Below are 13,068 nucleotides of genomic sequence, written 5' to 3' on the forward strand. Positions count from 1 at the left end.
TGCAAGAAAAAGATGAAAAAGTTAACCATGCTCTATATATGAGCTTGAAGATCTTTTCACCATATTGAAGCTAAAGGTTCCACATTACGATAAAAGCTTCTTGACCACAATTCAGAAATTGTGGATCTTGGCCACATCCTACTGAATTAATGGGGATTGTAAAAAACCAAATGGAATTTAGAAGTAGCTAAAATATTATTTTTTACAAAGAAAAGAAAAATAAGCAACTACGATGAATGTTCTAGCCTCTCAGAATATGCTTTCTTAATCGTTGAAGGAAATGTGTTCTCTCTGATTTGATTTTCTACTCAGAGTTTGTGACTCAGGATTCATGTTCTGGTTCTCCAGAATGTTCTAGGACAAGGCTAACACAAGTTCCTATAACTACAGGGGTATCATACATTCATTAAGTGTAATGTATTCTGGGCTCATTGTGTTACCTCTGAGAAGCCCCAGTCAGTGCACGAGACCATTTAGCCAAAGTGACAATCCGGCTACCTGTCCCAAGTACCAACCATTGTCCCTAAGCCACGTACGTACATCTGTTTCCCTTAGCCAGGAGATTTGCTGCCTCTACTTCCATAATGTGACATGATTACACCTCTGAGAAGCCTTTTGTTCTCCAGTAGTTGGAATCCTTAAAATTCTGTGAAATTGCACAGTTATGAAAATTGTTGGGAATATTAAAGCATTTGGCTCCTTTCCCCTGATCCAGAAGGTACTGTGTGTTCTTTGGATCCCAGACAACTTTTTGGGCAGTTCCAGATAAGGTATCCAATAACTTCACTCCGTGTCCCCGTTTTTCTTGCCCTCATTCCAGAAAAAGTTGGATAGCTGCCTCCCAAATAATTTTATTGTGAGGAAAGTTATTATGAAAACGTACTCCGTTGGTTTTCACTGACCTCCAAAACACACTCCCTAATGAAGTACAAATGGGAAACTGACTTGGAGCAGGTTGTCTCTGACTTTGGACTTGGGAGAAGTATTAAAGTTTATGAACTCGATATGCAAGCTCCATCTGCCAAACGAGGAATTTCTTATTTCATTTGGTAACTGCACTGAGATTATATAATGCTTCTCAGAAAGCTCTGAATGCTGAAGATGCGTAAACCATCTGTCTGTGTTGAAAAGTCAAAAAATACGCTACTCCCACAATGTGTCTCTGGCCATAACTAATTATTTATCCAGAGAAATTTCATCATAGAGTCGTTTAAACACACACACACACACACACACACACACACAACATTGAGTTTCTACATAACCATAAAATTTTACAGCACTAAAGAGGCAGTGATTACATTCATGCTCTCACATCCTTTTATAGGAGGCTAAGGTTGTTCGGCCCTAATATTTAAAGAAATCTGAAGACCTGGCAGAGAGAAGTGAGAGATTGGAGTAGGAAGACAAATTGCATTTCGCCTCGGCGGGCTCCTCTCTCCCTCCCCAGCCGGCAGGGGGCAGTAGGAACAGGGGAAGTGATGCTTGCTTTCCTCTGAACTGTGGAGCTTGGTAAACAACAGAAGGTGAAAGTTGCAGGAGGTTTGTGTGCTCTCCAGGGACCTCCCACTGGCAGGAGTGAGAGTCAGGTGTCCATCTGAATTCCAGTTCCCTCACGTTCTAGCTTAAGTTATAACAAATTTTCCTGATAATAATAGTCACTAACGCTCTGAGCCCGCCCTCTGAGCCAGGCACTGCAGTAAGCACTTTATACGCCTTATTTTATCCCATCCTTCAGCACTGTAGGATGCAGTAGGCTTTGTTATTTCTTTTGTGCTTAGCAAGCAAGGAAACTGAGGCTTCAGATGTTAAGCAACTTGCTCAAGGTCATGCAGTTAAAACCAAAACAGCAAACCAGGAAGGAGAATCGGAATGTTCGTCTTTGGCCCAGACATCAATACTTACCCTTATTCCATTTTTTGGTCCACTTTTTCTTTTTCTTAATTCTTAATTTCTTAATTCTTAATTAATTCTTAATTTCTTAATTCTTCCACCTGACAAAGCAGATGCCAGTATATTTAGCTGTTTCGTCATAACCCCAAGTGTAGTACATGGAATAGACAATGATAAGGTGAGTTTAAACACGTCTGTGTTGCCAGTAAGAGCAATGCAAGGGGACAGTTTTCCCCCAGGTTACCAAATTGGCCAACGGCAGTGATATTTCTGAGTAATATTTTTAATTCGGATATCATACAGTTTCCCCGTCTTTAAATAGCCTGGCCACAAATTGGGTATATGCCATCCGTTGCCCTGACCCTCAGTAGTCATTTGGGCAAAATGGACTGCAGTGAACAGCCAAGCGTTTGTAAGCCAACAGACAGATTCTCCGTCCAGGTCTGCACTTCCCTCTCTGAGCCTCAGAGCCTGCATCTGTAAAATGACTGTACTCAGAATAGAGGACTCATTCAATTGTCGGGAGGGTTAAGCAAGCGAATGCAGGTAAAATATTTAGCCTGGCTCTGGCACGTAGCAAGTAGTCCTCAACCATTATTATTCTGACACAATTGTCAAACTTGGGGGTAGGGGAAAGAAAAGTGGAGAACTCAAGCAAATGTCCAGATGTTTTGCTTCTGGGTGCCAAATGTCCAGATGTTTGAGAAACTTCGGATAATTCATGGTCATTGTTGTTCACTGGTATCCTTGGCACCAGGTGATCACAGATTCTGTTCAAGGGCAAATGGGGGTTAATGCTCCCCCCCATTCATGCACATTTTATCCTTTGTTACGAACTAAAAATATAAAGGTATGAAGGCTCTCCCTTTCCATGTCTGCCAAAAAGATTACCGACAGTCAAAAAGAAACTTTTTTTTTCTACAGGCACTTAAATTCCTTTTAAAACATTAAACTTTTAAAAAGCACTTATTTATTTCTTCTACATACTTTCTTTTCAGCTTTCAAATATATCACGATGGTCTAAATATAAGCCAATATTATTTTTCTTGTTCTTCTTTACTCCTAAAACAGCTCAGTATTGAGGGTAAAGTTTCAAGATTTACTGGTTTCCTTCAATTTAAGTTTTGTTTTTTTTTTGTTTTTTTTTTATTTTTTTTTTGTTGTTGTTTATACATGTATGCACTATTTTAAATAGCCAGCTCCTACCTCAAAAATCCATAACTTTTATAAACTATAAATTCCTTTCAGTAGAAAGCTTCTTCTGCTTCATTTAATAAAAACCCAACACATAAAAATCAGAACTCACACAGTAGAAAGTAATTATTTGTATGATGGAAGAATTGGCCAAAGGGAATAATTATACAAATATTTCTCTAATAACTATAAAAATATGACATAATTTCACACACTTTAGTCTTCTCAAACAACTCTGGAGTTTGGCCCCATTTCTGCTTTCCTCAATCTCCTTATTTACTCCACATAGTTTTATAATTTTCAGAACATGCAGCAACTTCACATTTTTTTTCATATTCTAATGAGATAAATGTCTCATTTATAATGCCTTGGAGTATAAGAAAAATACTATATAGAATTTTCCTAAAAATCTATTCCAAATCCTAGATGCCATAGCTAACCAAAAGGAGGCAGGTACATAGCTTTGAAATTAAGATTTAAAAATATTGTTTCTTATAAAAATTATGAAGTACCCAGTACCTATGAGCTTTGTCTTTCTAAAGTTAGAATCCACTCCTGTTTCTTCTTTTTAACTTCTAATAAGGACCTTCCTAGACAACCGCTGCACTGAGTCAAGCAGTCAAAGTCAAGCAGTGAGCTCGTAGAATAAAAAAGCAGTGCTGTAGATCCCCAGATAATGAGTTTTTAGGAGATTGGCATATCCTGTAACAAAGTATTCACCTCAAATATCCTTTAAAATCACTTTATTATTGATTTGCTTAATCAAGACTGGAGAAAAAGACTTATCGACCTCCTAAGGTTGTAGGTCAGTCTAGAAAAAGAACCAACAGGGCAAGGTGGCAAACAAATGCAGTATTAATCAAAAAGAATGTGTCTGAGGGACAGTTCCCAATTTTCTTATAGGTTTAAATATTTTATTTATTTACTCATGTTTAAAGATTTTATTTATTTACTTATGAGAGACACACAGAGAGAGAGAGAGAGAGAGAGAGGCAGAGAGAGAGAGGCAGAGACAGAGGGAGAAGTAAGCTCCATGCAGGGAGCCCAATGTGGGACTCAATCCCGGGTCTCCAGGATCACACCCTGGGCCAAAGGCGGCACTAAACCACTGAGCCACCCGGGCTGCCCTACTCCTAGTTTAGGGTAGTACGTAGGACTATTCATGAACTCGCTGAACCAATTCATCAATAGGGTGACTAGCACCTAGCAGGTAACAGGTGTTCAAAAAAAAGTCTGATGAATTAACAAACAAAGTCCAACGCTGTATTTTTTTTCTCTTGATGGTCTCAAAAATTTATGTGGAGCACCCAGCCAATCATCTACTGGGTCATGTAGCTGTCTCCAGGCTTTTAGTCTAAGACTTCCAACTTCTCTCCCACATCTCCATTCTTTCTTCCTGTTGAGAAGACTGGCAGAGAGAGACCTGGTCACAGGGAGGGATTGCCAGCTCACTGTAGAGGCCGAGAGCCACGTCAGCTCCTCGCTGGCGCTTCTCTGGGTGGCTTCCTCCCCTGCTGATGCAACATTGATTCCCCTGAAAAATTCTAAAAACATCAGTGCTGCTTCTGAAATGCTGGAATCCAAATCATCTGAAATGACCCACAAAGAAATGAAAAAAAAACAAAACAAAAAAAAAAAATCCAAACCTGTATTTAAAGATAACTTATATAAAAATCTGAATAGGGATCCCTGGGTGGCGCAGCGGTTTGGCGCCTGCCTTTGGCCCAGGGCGCGATCCTGGGGACCTGGGATCGAATCCCACATCAGGCTCCCGGTGCATGGAGCCTGCTTCTCCCTCTGCCTGTGTCTCTGCCTCTCTCTCTCTCTCTCTCTCTCTCTGTGACTATCATAAATAAATAAAATTAAAAAAAAATAAAAATAAAAAAAATAAAAATCTGAATAATTTTATGATATAAGGAAGAATAATCATAGCCTTTAGTATGATTTATTTAATATAATGAGAAAGGCAGTACATTTTCTGTAAGACTAATATCATAATTTCATTGAGACGAAGCCACCTGTCACAGGAGGGAATCTCAATGTCAGAAATCTCCCCATTTCCCCAATTACCTAGCAGTACTATCTAGGATGATCTTTGAAGTAAAAGGTAGACAGAAATAACCAACAAACAAAAACAAAAATAGAAAAGAAAACCCTACCCAACCAAACTAGGAAACAAACAGAAAGTTCCCATTATTGATATAATAGTTCCCATCACTTCTTTCATAGCAAATATGTGCTAGAAGCTTAATAAGCATTATCTCTGATGTCTGCATAAGCCTTGTTCTAGGATCTTCAATCACCATCACTGTCGAATCATTATTCAAGTAGAAAAACTGGAGGGAGAGACACCTACCCTTTGCAAAAGGTAAAATGCAACAAGTGTCTCTTCAACTCCTTTGAACTGCCAGGCCACAGGAAGAGGAAAGAGAGGTGGCTGGTTTATGCACATAACCTGCCTCCTCTCTGACTGGTATCAGCACCCCCTACACTATCAACCATCTTCAAACAGGACTGGGGGCAGGAGATTCAGCAGGTAATCTTGGTTCCACAGCCGTGAGCAAATCCTTCAACTTGTCTGGTTCTCAGCCTTCGTACACATAAAAGCAAAATCTACTAACAGGATCGCCTCAAACCCTTGTCTTCTATACCCACACTGTGTGGTCACTCTATCCAGTGTGGAGATGTAGATGAAGTCCATGTGGTACCTGCAGTCCACCCCTCCAAAGATAATTCACAGGAACACACATCAACTGCGTGTTTTTCAAATGAGGTGCATGCGCCCTCCCGTGTCTTTAGTGTTCCAGTAACAAATATGCAAGCCCCAGAGAAGCATGAAGTATCTTCCTGATACATCCATGTCTCCTGAAAATGTTTGAGGAGAATCCATTCTTTGATGTAAAAGTAAAGAATTTACAGTGTAAAATTTAAAACTCTCAGGGACATGAAGAGGCAAAAGGCAGCAAAGATGATTGTCACTGGGAGTGTGGCTTCCTTCTATACCCCTTGTATCCTCTATGAAAGGAGTTCTTTGGTGAAAAAGTATGTTAGGTTGTCAGTGGTGATATTTCGAGGCTAAGTACACTATGGCTTAGCTTTCTTTCTGAGTCCATGGGGGTCTTTGAGTGGGGAATTGTGTTTTAGGACAGCCGAGGACTCTAGGATAGAGGACATCTACCAAGGCCTAGGTAGTGCTGTTACTAGGAAAGGCCTATAAAATGTGGAAGAGCCCAGGGGCGCCTGGGTGGTGCAGTTGATTAGGAGCCCGACTCTTGGTTTCAGCTCAGGTCATGATCTCAAGGTCATGAGATTGAGCCCTGCTTTGGGTTCCACACTGGATATGAAGCCTGCTAAACATTTTCTCTCCCTCTGCCCCACCACCCCCTGCCTCCTTACCCTTCCACCCACCCCTGCCCCTTGTGTGCTCTCTCTCTCAAAAAAAAAAAAAAAAAGAAAAAAGAAAAAAGAAAAAATGGAAGAGTCCATCAAAACAAACTTCTTGATTTTGTTAAAGGCAGATTCTGGGGCACGATGTTTGGCTTGGAAACCCCATTTTCTGGGGCTCTTAGCTAAACCTTGATTTATCCCACGTTGACTTTTAAATGAATTTGGTCATCCCTGAGACTCAAAATTGGTATTTTACAATACCATGGAAACCGTCTTCTATAACTGAATCATTATCTTTACTGGTGAACTGCAAGCTCACATGGTTATCCCTTTTTCCATTCCCTCCTCACCATGCTAAGGCAAGCGTATCCTACATCATCCAGTTTCCAGATCAAACTCTCCTAAGATCTCAGGCCTATTTCCTTTCGTGGTAGGAATGGGAGGTCATTAAAATGCTGCTGAGTGGTGTAAAAGGAAAAGAAGTGTATGTTCTGCTGGTTGCCTCCAGAAACCTCCTGGTGGGAGGAGGGAGAAGGAGAATTGGATAGGATGGGATTGGGGAGGGGACCGGGCTACAGACGGAAAAGCTGTATAATCTCATAACCTCATACACCCAAACGCACTCATTCCCAGGATTCCTGTCCTCTGGGGAGACGTGTCAGGTTTGGCCAGTCATTTCATTATAGGTCAATAGCCCTCTACCCATTTTCCAAACCCACAATTTTTTATTACTCATTTGGTGGCAATACTTAATTCATCTAAACTCATTCAGCAGTGAAACCCGATCTGAACTGATGTTAGGCTATCTATATAGTCTTTATATTTGTAAAACCTAGTGAGAACACTAATTGATGCCACCACAGAAATACCCATGTGTTCGATTACAGGTTGTTGCATCAAACCCCACTGAGGGTTTTGATGCCATATACCAAATATGCACCACATTAGCTTTCTAAGACTCCCAAATTTTGGATTCTAAAATGCATCTGGTCCAGGGGTTTTGTAAAAAAGGCAGTGAGCCTTCACAATCCCAGCCACCACCTGTAGTGGTGCAAAGAGACGAACTGTAACCACTCCTTTGCAAAGCATCTCATTTAGCTAGGATGCAGTATGAAGGGCAGGAGATAGAAAATGACCTGAAAGAAGTGAGTTTTCAGAAACTCGTGTCCACTGGCAATCTCATTCTCTCCTTGCAGCCAAATCAGCAAGGAAAATCAGCTTTAGATCTCAGCATATCCACCAACCTTTACTCAACAATCGGGACCCACAATAATCCGATGAGATTCTTTTTTTTTTTTTTTTTTTTTGCTTTATCAGTGAAGTAAAACTACTATCAAAGTAGTTCAGAAAACCATTTTATGTCAGACAGATGTTAAGCTCCTTGATTCTAATAATAAAATAATTATAATTTAGTATGTACCCCCAGCCACTGTTCTAAGTGTTATCTGTATATTACTCCATTTCAACCCCCTAACAATCATATGTAACAGGTTGTACAGATTAAGGAAACTAAGCCACACAGCGATGAAGTCACACGCTCCAAGTTACCCAGAGGTAGATGTGCACCCAAGTAGTCTCACGTGCTTACACTCTTTGCCAAGCTTCCTCTTGGCATAGCCGCTTTCCTATTTTTAATTAACAAAGCATCTAGGTTACCTCTCGCCAATGACGAGCTGGTAAGTGTCTAATAAATGCCTCTCTCACATAATTTTACAAATAATGGTAAAATATACAATATTCTTTAATGTCATTTCTATATAAACAATTGAATCTCGCAGAATGCCTTCGGTGATTTTTGCTAAACTTTGTTAAGTATAGCCAACCTTGGGTTTCAGTTGACCAGCGGGTATCTTTTTTCACCGGAGTGCTGGTTAAATTTTCCTTTATGTTATTAACAAGTTAATGAGTAAAAAGAAAGTGAAAGACAAATTTGAACTTCACTCATTTCTCAATTACTTGAGTGACTGCTTTGCTGACCCAGATTACAGTTTTCAAATCCTGGAATTATTGCATCAATCTTTTGTGCTATTGATATTATAACAAGTAAGATACTACGTACTCTTTAATATGAATTTAATACTGACTTCATATGCATCATTAACATTTTCTCCATCACTTTCCTAAGACCGGACAGTCAACCAAACAATGAATCAGACCCTCAACTGCATCATTTATCTGTTTCCATGGTGTAAATACACAGGCTTCCACCATGACATCGCCAAATGCAGAGTCAGAAGGAAAATGTGCAACAGCACACCATTAGGTGGTATTTCCACTGTGAGGCCACAAGAGACATAAATAATCTGCAGAGCGCCCATAATAACAAAACATGGTAAAACAATTAGAAAATAAAGAGCGCTGAGTATTTGTTAGTTTGTTTTACATGTAATTTATTCCAGGGTAACTTTTTATAACTTAAATTTTAATAATGGTGATGTTTAATAACTGGCTCACAAAATTCTTGAACATTTAACAATAGGTTCTCATGAGCTGGTCTGCTCTGGCTCCGGCATATGGACACTTGGCTGGATCTGCCCCACTGGATATTCCCAGAAGCCACTGGACTCAAAGCAGCTTTTACTGCAATCTACTTCCTAAGTAACTGTTTTGCCCCTTCTTCTGGTACTAAGACCTTCCTGGGCCATGGTTTCTTTATTTATTATTAAAGCCTATCTTAGAGACTCTCCTAATCTTTTTGGCATTTGAAATATTATTGTTTAAAATAAAATTCTTCGGAGGTCAGTAAAGGTTTCCAAATAATTCTCTTTGCTAGGATGCCTGGACATCAGAAGTTTGGTTCTTGCTCACATCTATGTCCAACAAGTAAAAATACATAAGTGCACTCAATGAGAAACTGTGTCATTCAAATTTGCTCATTGCTAGCAGGGGGCCACTCACTGTTAAAGGGGGTGACTTGGACTATAATCTAGGCAAAGCTTCTTTCTTGCAGTAACTTTAAAAGGGCTTGACGTCCTTAGTGAGGCCCCTCCACCACTCACTCTGAGTCATAAGATGTCAACTTACTCTCTAATTCAGAGTCCCCTGACACTCTCACCCCTGACTTTGTCACCTCATAAATGTGTCACTTCCAGTACCACCTACCTTTTTAAGAAAAGGTCTTGCCCACCCTGAAGTATCTAAGAAACACTGAACCTGAGCCAAGATAAAGGAGTTAATTTAATTGACCAACTTATATTAATTGGCTCCAGTACACCCAGCACAGTGATGGGCCTGGGAATAATGAGAATCCCCATCTTCAAAGAGTTGACAGACTCATCCAGTAGTTCTCAATCCAAGGAGCACATTGAAGCTTTAAAACCTACCAATGCCCAGGCTCCACTCCAAACTAATTAGGTCAAAACCCCTCAGGGTGGGACCTAGGCAATATAATTGTTTAAAGCCTCCTCCTGTGATTCTAATGTGAAGCCAGAATTGAAATCCACTGGAATAATAGTTAATAGCTTTCTTTTACATAAGCACAATCAGCCATATTGTCCTGAATCCTAAAAGCACAAAAGAACACAAAAAAACTCCTTGCTATTCATTGTGGGACAAGAATCAGGGCCATTAGCATCATTATGGAAGCTTGTTAGAAATGCAGAGTTTCAGGCCTATTGGTGGAGCAGTTGGGACACAGGCAACATTTACCAGTAATTAAGTTTGCCATTTTATATGGGCACGGTTCATGGCACCCTAAAACTATTCTAGTAGTATAGCACCAAAGATCACTGACCACAGATCACCATTACAAGCACAGTAATAATGAAAAGGTCTGAAATATTGTATTACCAACATGTGACACAGAGACAGGAAGTCAGCAAATGCTGTCAGAAAAATGGCGCCAACAGACTTCTTAAGGAAAAAAAAATAGACTTGTTCAATGCAAGGTTGTCACAAACCTTCAATTTGTAAAAAAAAAAAAAAAAAAAAGCAGTATCTGTTAAGTGCAATAAAGCAAAGCATTAGAAAATGAAGTATAGATTAGTGGTTGCCAGATGCAAGGGTTGGTGAAGGGAGGCAAAAGGTACACATGTGCAGTAATAAAATAGGTAAGTCACGGGGATATAAGGTACAGCGTGGTGACTACTTAATAATATTGTATTGCATATTTGAAAGTTGTTAAGTGTGTAAATCTTAAAAGTCCTCATCACAAAGAAACCAAATATGTAACTATGTATCGTGATGGATGGTAACTAGACTGACTGTGGTGATCATTTCACTATATATACAAATTTCAAACGAATCGTTGTGTTGTACAATGAAATGTTGCGTGTCGATCATTCCTAAATTTAAAAAGATATGCAGAGTCTTAGGCCCCACCTCACCCTTACTAAATGAGGACCTGCCTTTTAACAAGATCCCCAGGAAATTCGAAGGCGTGTTAATTTTGGAAACTCCTGAATGGAGGTAGAAGTTTTATTCTTTTTTTTTAATAATAAATTTATTTTTTTATTGGTGTTCAATTTGCCAACATACAGAACACCCAGTGCTCATCCCGTCAAGTGTCCCCCTCAGTGCCCGTCACCCATTCACCCCCACTCCCCACCCTCCTCCCCTTCCATCACCCCTAGTTCATTTCTCAGAGTTAGAATTTTTATTCTTAAGAAGTTTCCGGCCCATGGGGAAAGATGTAGGTAAAGAGAGATAATTAGAAAGCAAGTTCCATGATGAGAGGAATACAGGTTATTTCAGGACTACCAATCTCCAGGAAAATTGATGCAGTGGGTGGTGCTGGACAAGGTTGTACATGAAGAGTACAGATCAATCAGGGGCATCAGCTCTCAGTAAACATCCCTGTGTTGCCAAAACATGTATACAGGGAGTATGGGAAAGGTAGGCCACACTCACCCAGACCCTACAGTAGCCTCCGGTAGGCCTCAGAGTCAACCCTTGTCCTCCTGTCTTATTTGGAAAGAGAATATACTTCCAGGCTAGTGATCCTCTAACCTGCCAGGGTAGAATTTGCTCACAAAATGCCTTGGAAATAAAAAGAGATAATAAAAATAATAGTTTTTTTTTTTTTTTAAAAGTAGTAGAAAAATGAAATAGGCCTCAGACACCAGTAATGTTTTCTAAATATTTCCTTATGCTTTTCGTACTAATCTGCTAGGGCTGCTGTAACAAGATACCCCAGACAGGGTGGGCGGCACCCCCTGCAGACATTTATTCTCCCACAGTTCCAGAGCCTGGAAGACTAAGATCAAGGTGTGAACAGGGGTGGTTTCTAGTGACAGCTCTCTCCTTGGCTTGTAGGTAGCTGTTTTCTCACCGTGTCCTCACATGGCCTTCCCTCTGTGTGTGGAGAAGGAGAGAGATCTCTGCTGCCAATTCTTCTAAGGACACCAGTCCTAGTGGATTAAGATCCCTTAAAGTTTATCCCTGCACATATTCCCCAGATTTCTGCCTGTATAAAATAGAAAACTCAAGTTGTTCTTTTGGAGTATAGCACACCTCTTTATTTGGTTTATCCTTTGTTATATAAGTATCCTGAATTTGAGCCCTACATTGGGTATAGAGATTGGAAAGAAAGAAGAAAGAAAAGAAAGAAAGAAAGAAAGAAAGAAAGAAAGAAAGAAAGAAAGAAAGAAAGAAAGAAAGAAAGAAAGAAAGAAGAAAGAAAGAAAGAAAGAAAGAAAGAAAGAAAGAAAGAAAGAGAGAAAGAAAGAAGAGAAAGAAGAGAGAGAAAGAAAGAGAAAGAAAAAAGAAAAGAAAAAAAGAAAAGGAAAGAGAAAGAGAAAGAAAGGACAATTCTGACAATCACATTCAACTTATAAACTAATTTTGAAAGAACTGACATCTTTACACTATTGAGTTAAACTCCCCATAACCAAATTACTTGAAATAGACTCACTAATACCTATCACACTCTGCATTCAACTGGAAAACACTTCCAGAACACCTACATATTTTATTTCTCACTAAATGAGTTGAAAGCTTAACATACCCTGTCATGACATCTGCATTAGTTAGTAGTATTGTGCAATCTAACTCAACACTACACACACCAATGGTACGCGAAAAGAAAATTGTTGTTCCTGCCAAAGCTGAATTAAGTGACTTAGAAAGACTCAATGAAAAGTTGCTAAAATTACATGTGAGAAATTGGTCAAATATTAGAACAAGTAAATGTGAAATTCTAGAAGGATTCTGCTTTCATATTACCTCATCAATACTTTTAACTGCAAGTGTCGGCTCAAAAGAAACAAAACCAGACGTCCGAGATGATGCCTTTTCAGATATGATTTATGCAAAAAAGTCAATGAGCAACTCCAATCAGTGATATTGCCTAAGGAAAACATTTAAAGCTCAGCTGTACAGAAAAACATTTATGAAAAAGTGTCAATTCACATGTTGAAATTTTCAATAACTTATTTTTGGTTTACATTGATCTTTTCTTTAATTATTTCACATCTTAGGAAACTTTTGTCACCAAATGAGCAATGAATTGTCAATTCCAATTGTGACAGAGAGGTTTTCCACAATATCCTCTCCACTTACCCTGGTCTTCTTCAATGTTCTTCAGTAAAAAGGTTTATTATTTTTCAAGAAGATCCTGTGTATTTTTGTTAATTTTATTTGCAATTACTTCATAGT

The sequence above is a fragment of the Canis aureus genome, chromosome 38, assembly GCF_053574225.1.
Source record: "Canis aureus isolate CA01 chromosome 38, VMU_Caureus_v.1.0, whole genome shotgun sequence".
NCBI classification, from domain to species: domain Eukaryota; kingdom Metazoa; phylum Chordata; class Mammalia; order Carnivora; family Canidae; genus Canis; species Canis aureus.